Here is an 18,865-nt window from a genome sequence, read left to right on the forward strand (position 1 = left end):
GACAATTTATTTTTTCAAACATATCTCTGCAAAAGAACATTCATACCCTTCACCTCCGTCACTTCTCATTATTTTAATCTTTTTATCCAAATTTTTTCAACTTCAATTTTATATTATCTAAATGTTTCTATTGCCTCATCCTTTCTATTCAACAAATAAACATAATAATATCTCATGCATCTATTATTAAAAGTTATGAAATACTTTCACCCTGAGATGGTACTGACTTTATATCACAAATGTCTGTGTGAATTAATTGTAAGGTATTGGAATTCATTTCAATAGATTTATATGGATGCATAGCATACTTCGACTCAACTTACGTTTGACATTTTTATTTAAGCACTCAAAGTTAAGAAAAACTTCAAAACTAATAAGTTTTCATAAGGTTTTATAAATGACATGTCCTAAAAGTTCATACCATAAATCATTTGACTCAAGTAAGTAAGAAGAACAAATAAAATAATCATATCAATTGTCATTACATTAATCTTAAAAAGGCCCTCTGTGAGGTAACATTTACCTACATACACTTCACCCTTACTTATTATAACTTTGTTAGACACAAATACACATTTGAATCCATTCTTAGTTAGAAGTGAAGTAGAAACTAAGTTCTTTTGCAACTCCAAAATATAAAGGACATTGTTTAGTGTCACCACCTAGTCCAATGTTGTCTTCAAGAAAACCTTCCATATTTCTTCAACCTTTATCATAATAGATTTTTTCATAAGTATCTTCTCATCAGCTGAGTCTTAAGTCAGAACATATGATGCAAATGGTTAATTGTCGACACAGCATGGCGGATTTCACCTGAATCAATCTCCCACTCTCTAGTATTTCCAACTAAATGTCACTCCAACATAAAAGAACACAAACCGTCCATGTCATCATTATGTATTCAACCATGTTAGATTGACCCTTTCTCTTGCCCTTTTTTAGAGGCTGACAATCAGCAGACTCGTGGCCAACTTTTCCACAATTAAAGCAACTTTCTTTTAATTTCTTCTTAGGAGAATTGCCTTGTTGTCGTATGATTTTTTTATCGTTGTTCTATTTAATGGGTTCAAATTCCATAATGTTTGCTCCATTTATTACAGAATACCCATGAGACCTCCTTTCTATTGCCTTGCTATTCCTTTCAATCCTTAACCTCACAATGAGATCTTTAACGTCCATCTCCTGGCAATTATTCTTTAAGTAATTTTCGAAATCTTTTCACAAAGGTGGTAACTTTTTTATTATTACAGCTAATTAAAAAGCCTCGTTCATGACCAAGTCTTTAATGAGTAGATCATGGATTATGACTTGCAACTCATGGACTTGGGTACTACAGCTTTACTGTCTACCATCTTAAAGTCAAGAAATCTTACAACAATGAACTTTTTCATCCCGGCATCTTCTATTTTATACTTCTTTTCTACAGAATCTCAGAGTTCCTTAGAGGTCTTCAAATTACTGTACACATTGTACAAGTCTTCTTTTTGGCCACTCAAAATGTATTTCTTACATAAAAAACCTTAGTGTGTCCGAGCTTCCGTTGCTATGAAGAAGTTCTTAGAGTTTCTACCGGAAATTTAGAAATACTTTTGGTGATGAACCCTTGTAGACTCAAAGTAGTCAAGAAAAGAACATCTTCTATTGCCAATGTTTAAAATCAACACTAGAAAATCTTTCTAGTTTTTTCACCATTGCCATGGCAGAAGCAACATCAAAAGACTTGAAGTACCAATAATTGTTGCTGCAACATTCTCCATTCCATCTTTGACTTGATTTTCATTAGTCACTTTGTTTCACAAAGAGAACCAATTTAGTATCACAAATACAAATAACAAAGTTTTAAACTTTAAACAACTTATTTCTAGTTTCTCGATGAAGTTCTTATATTCTTCGATCAAATCATCAATCGAATGAATCTTTGACTCCTAATAAAGTTTTTATATCTTAAAACAGAATAGAAAGCCAAAAGGCTTTAATATATAGAAACCAAAATATGGATTATAATAAATTTCGTAAGTGTGTTGTTTTTTGGGTTCAAAATCTATATTAACAATATGAAATTCAAACAAAGGCTCAACCAACTTAAGAACTATCAAAATAAAGTTAAAATTTTGTTTTGAAAAATAGCAAAATCATTAAGAAAGAGATGATGAAATGAAATATTGAAGTCTACCGAATTCATGGTATGTCATTAAAGAATTTATTCCCCTCAAGTTCTCTATTTTAATGGAATATATACTCTTAGTACTTCAGCAAATAACTGTTACTTAAATTTTCTGAACTACAAACTCATTCAATGATTGTAGATCATACTTGATTTTTTTCAAGAAGAAGAGAGTGTTTTTACTTCAAAATTGCATACTTTTACCTGAAGAAAAACTCAGGTATTTATAGCCAAAAGATGGTACTTCAGAAAGGAACCAATGGTTCATGAAAAATTATACTATTTCAGAATATTGTGTCCACTTGTGCCCTTATGTTGTATTTTAACAGCAAACAAAAAGTTTGATCTTATATGCGGACCCCATCTGCACCTCCAGATGGTGACCTACATCGACAGGTCATATTTTAGTTTTCAAATAGTGCCTCATAGGGTCACATCCCTTTGAGGTGGGTGTGCATTCAGACGCAAATGAAAAAAAATATCTCAATTTTTTGGATCAAAATATCACTAATTATAAAATTTCAAAGGAATTTTTTCCAAAAAGATAGTCTCTCTATCGATCACTTGACAAATACAAATACAAATTTAAATCCAAAGTCAAAGCCAAAACTGAAGGAGCGATGATGATAACGCCTCAAGGCTTGCCTTATTCTTGCCTCACTATACACAAGAAGGAATGCTTCTATGTTTAAGCATGAACAAGTTCATTTCTCCGACTAATGTCGTAGAACACTTCTTTTATAAAGTGAATACTCATTTTTTATTTTCCTTCATTTTCATTCACATTTCATCACTTAGAGGCCAACCAACTATATAAGTCCCTCAATAATTCAAATAAGTGTAAGGAAGAGAAATGTTAGTGTAACGACACATGGCTACCCTTTAATCATGACATAATGGGTAAGCCACAAGTGACCCCAAGCTAACCAATGATCTGGTACATGTTGTGAGCACTGAATAAAATATTAATGGAACAACATGTGTGGAAGATAAACAGATAAAGTTCTAATAAGATAGAATACTGAAAAATAATACCACAAGTCTGAACTACTGGTAAAAGAAACTGAAACAAGTCTAAAAATCTGAACATCTAGTCTCAAAGACTCTAAAGACATGAGGAGTTGATGGGACAATCCCCCAACTAACTTGACTGACTGAACATAAAGAAATATTGAAGTAACTACAATAACATATCTTGCTCTCGATGGATGAGGACTCATCACTACTGTTGTTGAGAGGCACTGAGCTGTCTAAGGGTAATCAGAAACTGAGTGTTCGAACCTATATTATTAGACAACATAGTGCAAAACAAAAGTATGTGATCAGTACTTTTAATATAATGGTATGTCAGATAGACACTGACTGAAATATATATGGAAGATAAACATGGATGCATGAACATGTAAAAAATTGAGAATGCAAGACCAAGTAAAGCATGTAGTGAAAGCATCTGTAAAATTGACTGGCAGAATGATTGATAATCTTAATATTTGGTCATGCAAACCTGAACTTATATAACATGAGTACTGCACTGAAACTGTGGTAGTTATCAAGTAACCGACATACCCCAATCTGAGCTAATGGGGTCCAACCTATAACCCTAGTTGGAAGCATAATGGTACCTTGCCACGGGTACAAAAACTAGTTGTGTGGATCCATTAAACTAGCATCTCAAAGGACTAGGGATCACCCTTTACTAGTAGGTTCCCCTAAGAGAGAGTCATCCCTAAACTAGCAGGAAGACCTCTCAAAACATACATTGGATGCATAGTTCTGGAACTCAAGGACTGCTACTAATGGTTGCACGCTCTACTGGAAGGTGAGCCCTTTTCCCTGAGTTCACTCGGTGCTATATCATAGTCCCAACTGAACTGACACTAGTGATAACTTAAGTTAATTGATCTCATAGCTAATAATTTCTCAATATAAATATAATGATATGAATATGATGATATTACTTCCTTATAATTTTAAAATCTGAAACATGCATAAACACATGCTTATCAGGTATTCATAACCCTCTAGCACTGAATAGTACTTTAAAATACAATGATCTCATTTAACAACACTGTAGGGAAATTCATGATTCAGATACCCAAATCATAGAATTATTCATTAAATTGATGAAGTCCAAGTTCAAGAGTATAGAAGTATGTTAAACTGATGGGGACAACATGCTCACATGGTTTAATTCATGAAATTTGTAAATTTACATATCTTCAACTGAACATGATATGGATATTTGAAACTTAATGCTTATAATGACATGATTAACATGGGAAACATAATAGCACAGCTTGAAATCAAAACTAGTAAAAGAACATTGACTAAGTCCATAATTGACATGGAATTTCATAAAAGTATAGATAAAGGATTCATACCTAAAAAATAAGAGATTTTGGAACTCAATGGGTTAAAGGAACCCATTGATGAATACCCCACATACCTAGGTTCTTGAATTCTTGAAGAAGCTTGGAGTTTAATGCCTTGAATAATGGAATTTGTTGGAAAGAAGCTTTGATTTTTGAGTTCTTGGGAAAGGGTAATAATTGTATGATGTTAACTGATGGAGAATGCGAAAAATAATGCCCCATTTGGTGTTTACCTTCATAAATTAGGTGTTAGGGATGAGGGGAAAGAACAAAAATGCCCCTTGATTCGTAATTAAGAATGTAAGAAAATACAACCTTCTTGTCATGGAGGTTATCGCGGAGGCAAACCTCTGTGCCACTAAACTTATCACGAAGGTCCAGCCTCCGTGCCACAGAGCTCATTGCGGAGGTCCAACCTATGTTTCATGCCTATATTACAGAGTCTTACTGCCTCTAAGGTCCAAAATTACCCCGAACCTCTTCTAAAAATTCTAAAACTCTTTTGGATGACACTTTTAGTATCTCTGAATATGTTTCACTCATAAATTGATATTTCAGACTCCGAAAGACAAAAAATAAAATACATGAATTCTTGGGGTCTAAAAAATGGATAAGCACTTGGATCCCTTAAACATATGACTAAGAGCTGGAAATAAGCCTAGGATATTATGGGGTATTATAATTTCTCCCATTGTGGATCATTTCTCCTTGAATGAAACTGTTTAAGCTGAGATACTAAGAAATTTGAAATCATGCACTGAAAACTTATGAGCTAAATTATGATTAAATAATTGAGTATGAAACATGATACATTAACTGAACCGAATTCATGAATACATGCAATGACATGAGGATGGTTATATAGCTGATATAGAAAGCAAAAGAATCACTTAAGGAAAACCATTACCTCACACTGGATCTGAACTAAATATGGGTATACTTGGCTCACATATCTGCTTCTGCTTCCCAAGTAGCTCTCTCAATGGACTTATTTTGCCAAAGAACTTTAACCAATGGAATTTTTTCGTTCCTCAACCTACGAATCTGACGGTCAAGGATATCAACTAGGATTTCTTTATAAGAAAAACTATCCTTCACATTTTCATTCTCTAAAGGTATAATAGATGTTGAGTCACCAATACATTTCTTTAGAAAATAGACATGAAACATAGGATATATTGATGCCAAATCTGCAGGCAACTCTAACTCATAATCTACCTTCCCAAAATGACTTAAAATTCTATATGGGCCAACATAACGGGGAATGAGCTTCCCTTTCTTGCAAAACTTCTTCACCCCTTTCATAGGCTATATTTTCATATAAACCAAGTCTCCAACATCAAACTCAAGATCTCTACTCCTTACATCTATATTATATTTCTGAGGACTATGGGCTATTTTCAGCCTCTCTCAAATTAAATGAACTTTCTTCATCATCTCAAACACTGAATCTGTCCCTATCAAATCAGCCTCGCCTGCTTTAAACCAACCAATATGATATCTACGTATTCTCTCATAGGGATCCTCAAATGGAGCCATCTGAATACAAGAGTGATAGTTGTTGTTGTAGGAAAACTCAATCAATGGTAAGTGATCATCACAATGAACCTTAAAGTCAATAACACAAGACCTCAATATGTCCTCTAAGGTATGAATGGTCCACTCTGCCTAACCATCTTTCTTACAGTGAAAAGCTATGCTGAGATAAACTTGGATACCAAGACCCTTCTGTAAAGCCTTCAAAAAGCAAGAGGTAAACTGAGTATCTCTATTTGAAATATTGGTCAATGGAACCCCATGCAACTTTACCAGCTCCCTGAAAAAGAGCCTAGCATAATCCTCAACTGAGTATGAAGTATGAACTGGTAAGAAATGGGCTGATTTAGTCATTCAATCCATAATGACCCATATCAAATAATATTGACGTCGTGTATGAGTAAACCTATCACAAAATCCATGTTCACCACCTCCCACCTCCAAGTGGGTATGCTGAACTCCTGAAGAATACCTCTACGCCTCTAATGCTCAACCTTAACCTGCTGACAATTCAAATGCGTAGACACAAATCTTGCAATATCTTTCTTCATACCGGTCCACCAATAGATATCTTGAAAATCATAATACATCTTAGTGGCTCCTTAGTGAATAAAAGATCATGAACTATCGCTTCTGCTAATATTCGTTATCTCAAACCATAAACACATGGAACACATAACCTGCTCTGACAATAAAGTACACCATCTCCCCCTTGGGAAAAAACATCTACCTTTTGATCCCTAGCTTTCTCCTTCAACTTGCCTAACTCTAGAAGCATCACAATACACTAAAAACCTATTTGTTCCATCTAGTAAAGTCACGACTAGAGAAAAAGTGAGTCAAGTCTTCAACTCCTGAAACTCTTCTCACAACAATCTTGCCACTGAAATTTGATTTTCTTCTAAGCTAATCGGGACATGGGAGAAGCAGTAAAAGAAAACCCTTTAAAAACCCTTCTATAATAGCTAGCTAAACCCAAGAAACTATGATGTCTAATGAAGAGATGGGTCTAGTCTAGTTTCTAATTGCCTTACTCTTTTGAGGATCAACTCAAATACCATCACCAAAAATAAAGTGGCTAAGTAAAGCTTCTAATCTTAACTAAAATTCGCACTTACTAAACTTAGAAAATAACTAGTGATCCTTAAGGCTCTGCGATACAACTCTCAAGTGGTCTACATGATCATTTTCACTACAAGAATAGACTAGGATCTCATCTATAAAGTCTATGACAAACATCTCCAAGTACTACTTGAGTACCCTGTTCATTAAGTCCATAAAAGTTGCAAGAGCATTCGTTAGTCCAAAAGATATAACTAGGAATTTGAAGTGGCCATAACAAGTTCTAAAGATTATCTTTGGGATGTCACATTCTCTCACTATAAAATGATGAGGATCTGAATTCTATCTTAAAAAAATAACTTGCACCCTCTAGTTTTTTGAACTAGTCACTAATTCTTAAGAGAGGATACTTATTCTCTATTGTGACTTTGTTCAACTGATGGTAGTCAATGCATATTCTGAGGAAATCATCTTTCTTGCGCACGAAGTAAACTAGAGCACCCCATAGAGAGACATTTTCTTGATGAAACCCTTATGTAAGAGATCTTCAACTGTCTTTTAATTCCTTAAGCTTTGTTGGGGATATTTTGTAAGGTGGAATTGAGATAAGCTGGGTATCTAAAAGGATATATATTCCATAGTAAATTTTTCTTTTAGGAGGAACTCTGAAAAGATCTTCAGGGAACACTTCTGGAAATTCATTCACTACTAGAACTGACATAAGACTCAGAATTTAAGAATTTGAGTCCTTGACTCAAACAAGATGGTAAATACATCCCTTGGATATCATCTTTCTTTCCTTAAGATAGGAACTGACACGACCCGACCTGGGGACTTATCATAGTGGGCTTCCCAAATATGATCGGGACCAGACACCACCCTTGTTACCCAACCCATCCTCCAGCCGCCTTCCCTAAGGTGGCTAAATTTTGAACATATAACAAGATAGTGTAACTATCTAGATTACAGATTCTGGGATATGTCTATTACCAAGACCGACCCAATTGAGTCCGACCGCCCCATACCCCCGTCCAACTATACAAAGACAAACCAACCCATAGATCTAACCATAGCCAAATATGTTCCATTAATGATTAAATATATAATCTCAAAATAAAATATGATGGAATAGTGTGAAATTTTGTCCAATGAGGTCAACCCTAATACCAATGCTAATACTAAGGCTGGCACCAATCCCAATCCCTTCCTTTTGAACCCATAGTAGTTCCACTAAATCCTCTAACCAAAAGAATATAAATATCTGATTGGGACATGACCCTAACCATAGCTAAAACTAATATCCATAAATAATCCAAAGTGTGAACTGATATCCATGAATTGGGCCCTTTCGAATAGAAGGAAGCGCACCACTTCAATACAAAGTTGACCCCCAAATGTCTAAATACTAAGCAGTAAGATTAGAACGATTGGTTCCTGCATCGCATGGGGATGCAATACCTAAATACGGGTTAGAGGGTGAACGCTAGCATGAACACAGAATAAGGATAAAATAATGACATTTATAAAACCAAGTAAGACCATCCATATGCACATAAACCATACATATATATATAACCATGATGGGAAAGAAAATTGAGTTTAACATGCCATTTAAAACATTTACCAGGGTTATGTAGATCTGCCATCCTAAACTACCCACGGGCTATTTGGGTTCAACTATCCCAACTAAAAGGTCCCCAGTGCATGAAGCCACGTGACCAGGGAAGAAAACTTAGGACGACTAGTACATCCCCTAAAATATAAAGTGTGACATCATGCACATGGTAACTAGGACCAAACCTCACATTAACAAATATGAGTTTCCAGTTTTGATCCCCCGGGACCTCTACCTTTTATGGATTTTATACACACCCCCTTCTTTAAGCCCAATTAAAATCATTTTCCAACCAAACCATTTGTAACTCCCCAAGAGTACACCCTAGATGCCACACAGTGCCTACGGCACCCATGGACCATAAGCTAACCCATGCTAATACCTATTGTGAGCACTGAATAAAAGAACAAAAAACATATGTGGAATTTAACTAAAAATACCATAAAGTTTTAAAATATTAAAACAATATCTAAGATGATAACCCTGAAAACAACTGTCTGAAAATATTTCTGAGAGGATTATTAATAACAACTGATAACTGACTAACAACATGAAAGTATCTGAAAGCCTCTAACTGAATGACTAAGGAGTTGATAGAGCAAGCCCCCAACTAACTCTGACTGACTGCTAAAACTGATATACTAAAATTAACATAATTGATCCCTAAAATATGAGGACTCACTACTGCTACTGCTACTGATGCACTGGAGCGTCTATGTGCGGTGGGAGCCTGAGCATTCAAACCTATGATATGCGACATCATAGCGCAAGAAATGAGTATCTGGTTAGTACTTTGAATGTAATGGTATGCTAAATGGAGTTAGGCTGATACACATGGCTCATATGCATGAATAATAACCGACTAAATAAACAGCATGAGATACTCAAGCATAGTATGTGAGGAAGCTGTAAAATCTAAGAATACATGACCAAGCATATAACATAATACTGGGATAATCTATAAACTGAAGTACTGAAATACTGATACTGCACAACTAATAACTGTATGCCCTGGTCAAGCAATCCTAAAAACTAACCTTAGAACTGAATACGAGGCTGAGACTGTGGGAGCTATCATTTAACCGACATGCCTTAATATAAGCTAATTAGGTTCCAACCTGTAACCCTAATAGGAAGGGTGTTAGTACCATTCCATGAGTACTTACACTGATTGTGTGGATCCACTAAAGTGTTGTCCCAAAGGACTAAGAAAGACCCTCTACTGGTAGGTGCTCTTATGAGATATATGTTAAACCTAAATAGGCAGGTTACCATCTCAACCTACGCTAACTATATAGTTCTGGAACGCAGGGATTCCTGCTGAGGATTACACCCTTAACTAGCAGTTGAGCCCCCATTCCTAGGTTCACTCGGTGCTAAATCCTACTCCTAACTAAACTGACTCTAATTTCTGGACTGAACTGAGCTTACTGACATGAGGTACTGACTGAACTGATAATACTCTAATATAGCTAAAACCATTTTGAAAAATACTGAAAACTAAGTAAACAACAAAGTTTTTGGGTATTCCTAACCCCCAGGACTCGATAACATTTACAGTAAAAGCATACCGAAACTTTAAAGGCATAATAGATAGTCCTTGCTCAAAGTTCATCTCTTAGGATTTCATCAAACACTTGTAATTCATCGTTTAAACATGGGAATAGTTTTAACATGTAAAGACAGCATGATTTCAACACTAAGATCACCAATTAAGACTTAAATCGAAAAACAAGCAACATTAAAAATATGTCGGGCTTAATAACAACAACCATTACATGGTAACATGATATAAACTCGAGATTCATAAAAATTCATAGGTAAAATTCATAGGAATATGTAAAAATCATAACTTTAAAACTTAAAATTGGATTGTTGGACTCCATGGGTGAAAAGGACCCATGGATGAACATTTAACATACCTTAATCGAAGAATTCTTGGAAGTTTTGGTGGATTTATTAAGAATTGATCTTGAAGCTTGAAGGGGATAGGGTTTTTTCTGGAGAGAGGATGATTTAAATTAGGGAGAAATTATGAAAAATGAAGTAAAAGTGCTATTCTGGGACCTAAATCCCGTGTTTTGGCAGAATTAGGTGAAGGGAAAGGGCCTAAATGCCTTTAGAAAAATGTGACTGAATGCTAGAAATACAAGGGAAGTGATGGAGTAGGTATAGTGGGCTCCGAAGTTCCATACTAGAGCCGGTTCTGCGGGCTCCCCCCAGCTCAAGACTAGAGCGGGCGTAATCTGCGAGCAGATGCTAACATCTTTGAGGCTTTTAACTATGAATAATTGCAAAGTCTTAAGCAACTTTTGTCATTTTTGATTGTTTTCTATTTGATATTACAGTAAAAGTCAAGATACAAGAGAACCAGCAATGATGGAAGTAAAAGAGTTAAATTATGAGCAAGTAGAGAGGGAAGTATAGTTAAAGACTTGTCTGATAAGTCGTCAGTCATGTGATAAGCTATGAGAGTTGTCGTCAGCCTTAGACAGAGAATGAGCTTTAGCTAGAATTTGTAACGACATCTTTGATAGGCCATCAGAAGTGTGATAAGTTGTCGGGCTCGTCGTTAGCCTTAGAAAGAGAATGAGCTTCAGCTGGAATTCGTGACGCATCTATAATAGGTCGTCAGAAGTGTGATAAGCTGTCAAGCTCGTCGTTAGGCTTAGGCAGGTAATGAGATTTGAAGTGAAGAAGAAATGACAATTTTGATAAGTCATCACATGTCTGATAAGCTATCACGTCTCATCGTCAACCTAAGGCAGAGATTGTCAAAAGTGAAGAGAAGCTAACGACATTCCTGATAAGTCGCCAGACTACTGATAAGCCGTCACACACATCGTCGCCTGTCCAAGTAAATACTATGATCTATGATTTTGTTTCCATAATTAGGCTGAAGTGTTTAAAGCATATGTTAGGTTTTTCTAATAATAATAATGATGGGAGAACTAATGCTTTGAGAATATCTTCTCTCTAGTTTTCTGACTTGAACTTTACATTTATTTTTGGAGAGATTATTACAATTATTTTGGGATTTTCTACTGTGAATCAAATCTAAGAAACACTTGTTTCTATTCATCTTGTTGTAAGTTCATATATCAAACTATGAATTCAACTTGTTGTCTTGATTGTTTTATTATAAGTAGCTAAATTCCCTTAACTCGAGTTGTGGGATCTATGGGTTTAGGTTTGTAACGTAACTAAGTGTTCAAGATTCTAACGGTGGTAGAAACTTCTTGTTAATTCCATTATTTTATACTCTGACTATTGGGTGCAAACAATAGGCCTTGCTAACTGGTGATTTGCTTGAGATAAGAAATCAACCCTAGTAAGAAGTGAATTATCAATAGGGACTTGAAAGCATTAAACTTTCATTTAATAATTAATGCTATAACAAGATTAATTAACTTGAGATAACATCCTATTATGAAATATAAATTCCCTAAGTTCGAGAGAATTAGGTGTTTAAATGTCTAAATAGGTTGAGAAATATTTAGTCATAAGTTTGACAAGGATAGTCTGTTGTACCTACCTACCACAAGAATATTGAACTGTTACTAGCATCTGTCAAATCCTAACACCCATAGTGAACATAAATCTGGTTTTCCTTATCATATTGATTTCAAACACTAAATTGAGAAGTAATTATTTGTTACCTTTCCAAAAACCCCATTCACAGGAAACTGATAACTATCAATTGATTAACCCGCAGATAACTCAAATTCACACCATTTTCCCTGTGGGATTCGACCCCAACCTAGTTGGGTTATATATTGAAAACGATCACTTACATTCTCATAAGAGAGTTGTAATTTGAGCTTTATCAAAAATGGCATCGTTGCCCAAGAATACAGTTGTAAATTGAAGTTGTGTGCGCTAATTGACTGTTAGTCAAGTTTCCTAGTTTTACATTTATTTGTTGTTTTTGTTTGTTGCTGGAATTTTGTGGTACATTCCAAGAACCAGAAGTTTTGTAGAACTATTATTACCATTTAATCTGGAACCATAACTAATCGGCAGAATGGCAGACCAGCAGGAGGCTGACAGGTTAGCAGCCTTAGCTAGAGCTCAGGTGAATATGCAGAATGATGGTCAAAAAGCATGGTATCTAAATCCTGATAATGATGACTTGGGAGATGAGAAGTTGCTAAACCCTGGTAACCCAAGGCGTGCAGAGAAAATAGCTGCACCAGTACAGTGTAATGCTAACAGGAACCGTTCATTTCGAGGAAGGCAAGATCACCAGCTAGTCCAGTATGACCTCAATGCATGGAGTAGATGCAACGAGTGTAATTATTCCTCCATCGTTATCACCTAGGGTGAAATTCAACATTACGAGTACCATGATTCAACTCCTTAATCTGAAGGGGTTGTTTGGTGGCCTTCCTGGGGATGATCCAAACTTGCATCTGGTGAACAATTTGTAAATCTTTTGATAACCCAGGAGTGGGTCAGAATGCTATCCTTTGAGATTGTTTCCGTTGTCTCTATCTTGGGAGGCAACATTGTCGCTTAATGAGCTGACACCCAATTCTATAACCAACAAGAGGTAGTTGAAAGGATCTTTCCTAAAAAGGTTCTTTCCACCATCCAGGAGGGTACAGTTAAGGGATGATATTAGCAACTATAGATAGCTCCCAACTGAAGCCTTGTATGAAACCTAGGAGAGATTCAAAAAGAAACTGACGCAGTATCCGAACCACAACATAAAGAACATAACTTGATGGAGACTTTGTACAGGGCTCTTAACTCTATAACAAAACTAATTGTAGATAATGCTTTTGGTGGTTTATTTATTGATCTTACATTCCAAGAGGCTTCAGAAATTCTTAAGAGAATGACCAAACAGAGTCAGGCATGGCATACCAGGGACTCTATGGTAGCAAGCCCCACTATTTCTGTTGGTCTGACTGCGGAACAATGCAGAAAAGATGAGGAGCATGATCAAGACATAGCTTACCAAAAAATGAAGATGGACTTTCTAACCAAGCATTTACTATCAGGTAAAACTGAGAAAGTGAAGGCTTTGGGATCGCAGAGCAAAGTAGAGTTTGACTCAGAAGAAGAGGTGAACTATGTAAATAATTAGGGGGTTTCTGAGGAAATATCCAAAGAAATCAAGGTTGGACTTATTATGACAAGGCTGGATATAAGAACCAGGAATAAGGTAATTAGAGGAGCAATAATGATAAGAGTAGGTTATATGTCTCTCCTAGAAATCATGAGGCTGCTACAACAAGTTATGAAGAGATGTCCTTAGAGGACATGATGGCTAAATTATTAAAGGGAGTAGAGGCTACCAACTCAGGGGTGACTACCATGAAAATTGATTTTTTCTCTATGAGTCAGTTGGTAAACTCACACTCTACCTCGATCAAACAGCTGGAATAGCAAATGAGCTAACTCTCCGCAACACTAAATCATAGAAAGAGTGGAATATTACTAAGTGATACGGTTCAGAATCCACAGAGTGATGGCTCATGTATGGAAATTACCACTAGGAATGGTAAAATATTATCTGGACCTTCTGTGGGCAAAAGTTTGATTGAAGATATGACTGAAGAAGATGATAAACCCAAAGAAGAATGTCCAGTCGAGTCTGGGAAGCTGGATGGTTCTGATGATACTCTGGAACAAGGAAACGAGATGGAAAAGAAAGTAGTGAAAATTCTCCCAATACCACCACCTCCCTTTCCTCAAAGATTGAAGAAGGTTGACGATATGAAATTTAGTAAATTCATGGAAATGTTGAAGCAGTTAATGATAAATGTGCCTTTGGTAGAGGAACTCGAGCAAATGCCAGGATATGCTAAATTCATGAAGGACCTTGAGACAAAGAAAAGAGAGGTGAGGTATGAACCAGAGGATAATCTCCACCATTATAGTGACATTTCTACACGATCCTTAGTAAAGAAGAAGGCTGACCCTAGAGAATTCACTATTCCATGTACAATCGGGTCTCTCAATTTTGCTAATGCCTTATGTGATCTGGGAGTGAGCATTAATCTGATGCCACTGGCTGTATATAAAAAGCTAAGTTTAGGAAATCTCACACCCACCAACATGCGACTCGTGATAGTGGATAAGTCAGTATAGTGACCTGTTGGTATTTGGTATGATATGTTGGTGAAAGTAGCTAGCTTCATATTTCTTATGGATTTTGTCATTTTGGATTGCGAAGTGGACTTCGAGGTTCCCATAATATTGGGTCGACCTTTCCTCATAATCGAAAGTGTGTTGATTGATTTGCGAGCTAATGAGCTCTTATTTAGGATGAATAATGAGGTGGTGCAATTTGATGTGTGCAAATCAATAAAGAAGCATAAACAAATAAGTGTGTTCTCAATTTTTGATGTGTATTATGAGGATGAGCAGGAGGTGTCAACAGAGGAGAAACTTGTTGTCGAGCCTTTAGTTGCAGTTCTGATGAATTTTGATCGAAAAGGTATTGAGGAGTATGAAAAGACTATTTTTGCTTTTTCAGAAATGGGTTCATACTCTTATTCTCCTAAGAACATAGATCTTGATCTTTCTAATCGACCAACACCACTTGCTAAGCTATCCATTGAAGAGCCACCGGTGTTAGAATTGAAGGAACTGCCAAGGAATTTAAGGTACATGTTTTTAGGCAATGGAAACACGCTACCCGTTATTATTACAGCTGATTTGGGTGAGCAGCAGGTAGAAGTACTTATTTTAGTACTTCAGAGGTACAAACGAGCAATAGGATGGACTATCGCAGATATTATTGGCATTCCCCCTTATATCAGCACGCATAAAATACTACTTGAGAAAGATTATACTCCAACCATCGAGCACCAGCATCATCTTAACCCACCAATACAAAATGCAGCTAAGAAGGAAATTATTAAGTGGTTAGATGCAAAAGTGGTTTACCCGATTTCTAATAGTAAATGGGTGAACCCAGTTCAATACGTGCCCAAAAAGGGGGCATGACTGTTGTTGCAAATGAACAGAATGAGTTGATTCCACTCAGTCCTATGACTGGGTGGAGAGTTTGCATGGACTACCCCAAACTATACTTATGGACTTTGAAAGACCACTTCCCAGTGCCCTTTATAGACCAAATACTTGATTGATTGGACGGAAGGGGGTGATATTACTTCTTGGGTGGTTATTCTGGATATAACCAGATCTGTATTTCTCTGAAGATCAGGAGAAGACAATATTCATATGCCCATATGGCACCTTTGAATTTAAGAGGATGTAATTTGGGCTATGCAATGCACCCGCTACTTTTCAACAGTGCATGATGTCTATTTTCTCAGATATGGTAGAGGACTCCTTAGAGGTGTTCATGGATGATTTATATATGGTGGGACATTTGTTTGAGCTATGTTTTGAAAACCTGAGTATGGCCTTGCAACAATGTATTGAATTCAATTTGGTGCTTAATTGGGAGAAATGCCACTTTATGGTAAATGAGGACATCGTTCTCGGGCACAAAATTTCAACAAAAGGAATAGAGGTTGATCGAGCCAAGGTTGAAGTTATCGAGAAAATACCACCTCCCATTTCAGTAAAGAGAGTGCGTAGTTTTCTTGGACATGCTGGCTTTTATTGAAGGTTTATAAGAGATTTCTCAAAGGTTGCAAATCCACTTTGCAAACTTTTGGAGAAAGAAGTGAAGTTCTTCTTCGATGATGATTTCTTGAAGGCATTTGAATACCTTAAAAAGAAGCTGGTCGAGGCCCCTATCACTATTGCACCGGACTGGTCAAAACCGTTTGAGATCATGTATGATGCAAGCGACGTTGCCCTTGGAGCTATATTAGGACAAAAGAAGGACAAACTGTTTCATCCAATATATTATGCCAGCAAAGCAATGAATGAAGCTCAAAATAACTACACCATCACTGAACAGGAACTCCTGGCTGTAGTGTATACTTTTGAGAAATTCAGGGCTTACCTGCTTGGGACCAAGGTGGTGGTCCACGATGACCATGCAGCCTTGAGGTATTTGCTAGCTAAGAAGGATGCAAAACCAAGGCTAATTAGATAGGTGTTGTTGCTACAAGAATTTGACTTTGAATTCAAAGATAGGAAGGGTTGTGAAAACCAAGTTGCGGATCATCTGTCTAGAATGGAAGGTGAGCAGGCAGCTAGTGATGAAATATAGATAAATGATGCATTTCCTGGTAAGGAGATCTTGGCTTCTACTATGGAGAAAATGCCTTGGTACGCTGATTTTGCAAATTATGTTATGAGTGAGGTCATTCCAGAAAACCTTTCTTTCCATCACAGAAAGAAATTCCTTCATGATGTGACATATTACTTTTGGGATGAGTTGTATCTTTTTAGCGATGTGCTGATAATATTATAAGGAGATGTGTGCCAGAAGTGGATGTACTGTGTATATTGGAAGCATGTCATGCTTCCTCAGTTGGAGGTCACCATGTAGGTGACCGAATGGATAGGAAGGTATTGCAGAGTGGCTACTATTGTCCAACGTTGTTCAACGATGCTCATGATTTTATGCTAAAATACGACCAATGTCAGAGGCAGGGGTCGATCTCCAAAAGACATAAGATGTCTTTGACTAAGATGCTTGAAGTGGAATTGTTTTACGTCTGGGGCATCAATTTCATGGGTCCTTTTGTAAGCTTGTATGGGATGAAGTATATTCTAGTTGCTGTTGACTACATATTGAAATAGGTTGAAGTTGTTGCCTTGTTTGATAATGAAGGAAAGAGGGTTGTTGCTTTTCTCAAGAAGAACATCTTCTCTCGCTTTGGAGTACCACGTACTATTATAAGAGATAAAGGATCTTATTTTTACAACAAAGTGTTTTGAGCTTCCTTAGCGAAATATGGGGTGAAATAGCATAGAGTAGCTAATCTATATTACCCACAAACTAGTGGGCAAGTGGAGGTGTAAAATCGAGATATTAAAGCCATTCGAGCCAAAACGGTGAACGCTAGTCGGCAAGACTGGTCTCAAAAGCTCGATGATGCCTTGTGGGCATATCGGACCGCTTTTAAGACAACTATTGGCATGTCACCATTCAAGTTAATCTATGGCAAAGCATGCCACGTACCAATAAAGCTGGAGCACAAGGCTTTATGGGTACTCAAAAGGTTAAATTTGAGTTGGAAAGAGAGAGCAGAGCTATGACTGGGACAACTGAATGAGATGGATGAATTCCATCTCAGGGCATATGAAAGAGCATACCTATATAAGAAAAGACGAAGAAGGTATATTAATTTATTAAGAAGAAATTCTCATTCCTAGGTATTTATATTTTTTTAGAGTTATTTTTTTAGATAGTCATTCAGGTTTTTATATATAATTGCCTAAAAAATTCAATTGTTTTCTAAAAGAAAAAAATCACTAAATTAAATAAGTTATCTAGAGACTTTAATTTGCATGTAAAATAATATGGTAAAGATGTATGACAAAGAATTTCCAAGCATGAAAATAAATTAATTCATTTTTTAGAAAAAAAAATAAAGTTATAATCTTGGTTAAATGAGTTTGATAAATTAAATAATTTGTTATTTTAAAAAATGTGGTTTTAATGACATTGCATGCCAATTAAGAGAGAAGAATACTTTTGAGGTGTTTAGTTTTTTTTTTTTTTAGGAAATTTGAGGAAAATCCCCAAACTATAGGAAAGCTAATTGGTAAATGTCATTAATATTGATCAAAATTACAATATTACCCTTGACATAATTAAGAAAGATATTTTTTTTGAAATGACAAATATACCCTTGGTCATCCCACTCTTCACTCTTCACTCTTCTATATAATAATAAATTATTATTATTATTATCATTAATATTGTTATTATTATTATTGTTATTATTATTATTATTTACTTCTATTATTACTAACATCACTCATGTGCTACTATTGTTATTACTATTATTATTATTATTATTATTATTATTATTATTATTATTATTATTATTATTATTATTATTATTATTATTATTATTATTATTATTGTTGTTGTTGTTGTTGTTGTTGTTGTTGTTGTTGTTGTTTAAAAACAGTTATAGTTTATTTAGGATTCTTTAACTATAGATTCATAGTTTAAAGTTAATGAGAATCTTTTTTTTCTTCAAAAATTCTAAAATTTTCAAAAAAATA

Source organism: Capsicum annuum, chromosome 6, assembly GCF_002878395.1.
Source record: "Capsicum annuum cultivar UCD-10X-F1 chromosome 6, UCD10Xv1.1, whole genome shotgun sequence".
Taxonomy (NCBI): domain Eukaryota; kingdom Viridiplantae; phylum Streptophyta; class Magnoliopsida; order Solanales; family Solanaceae; genus Capsicum; species Capsicum annuum.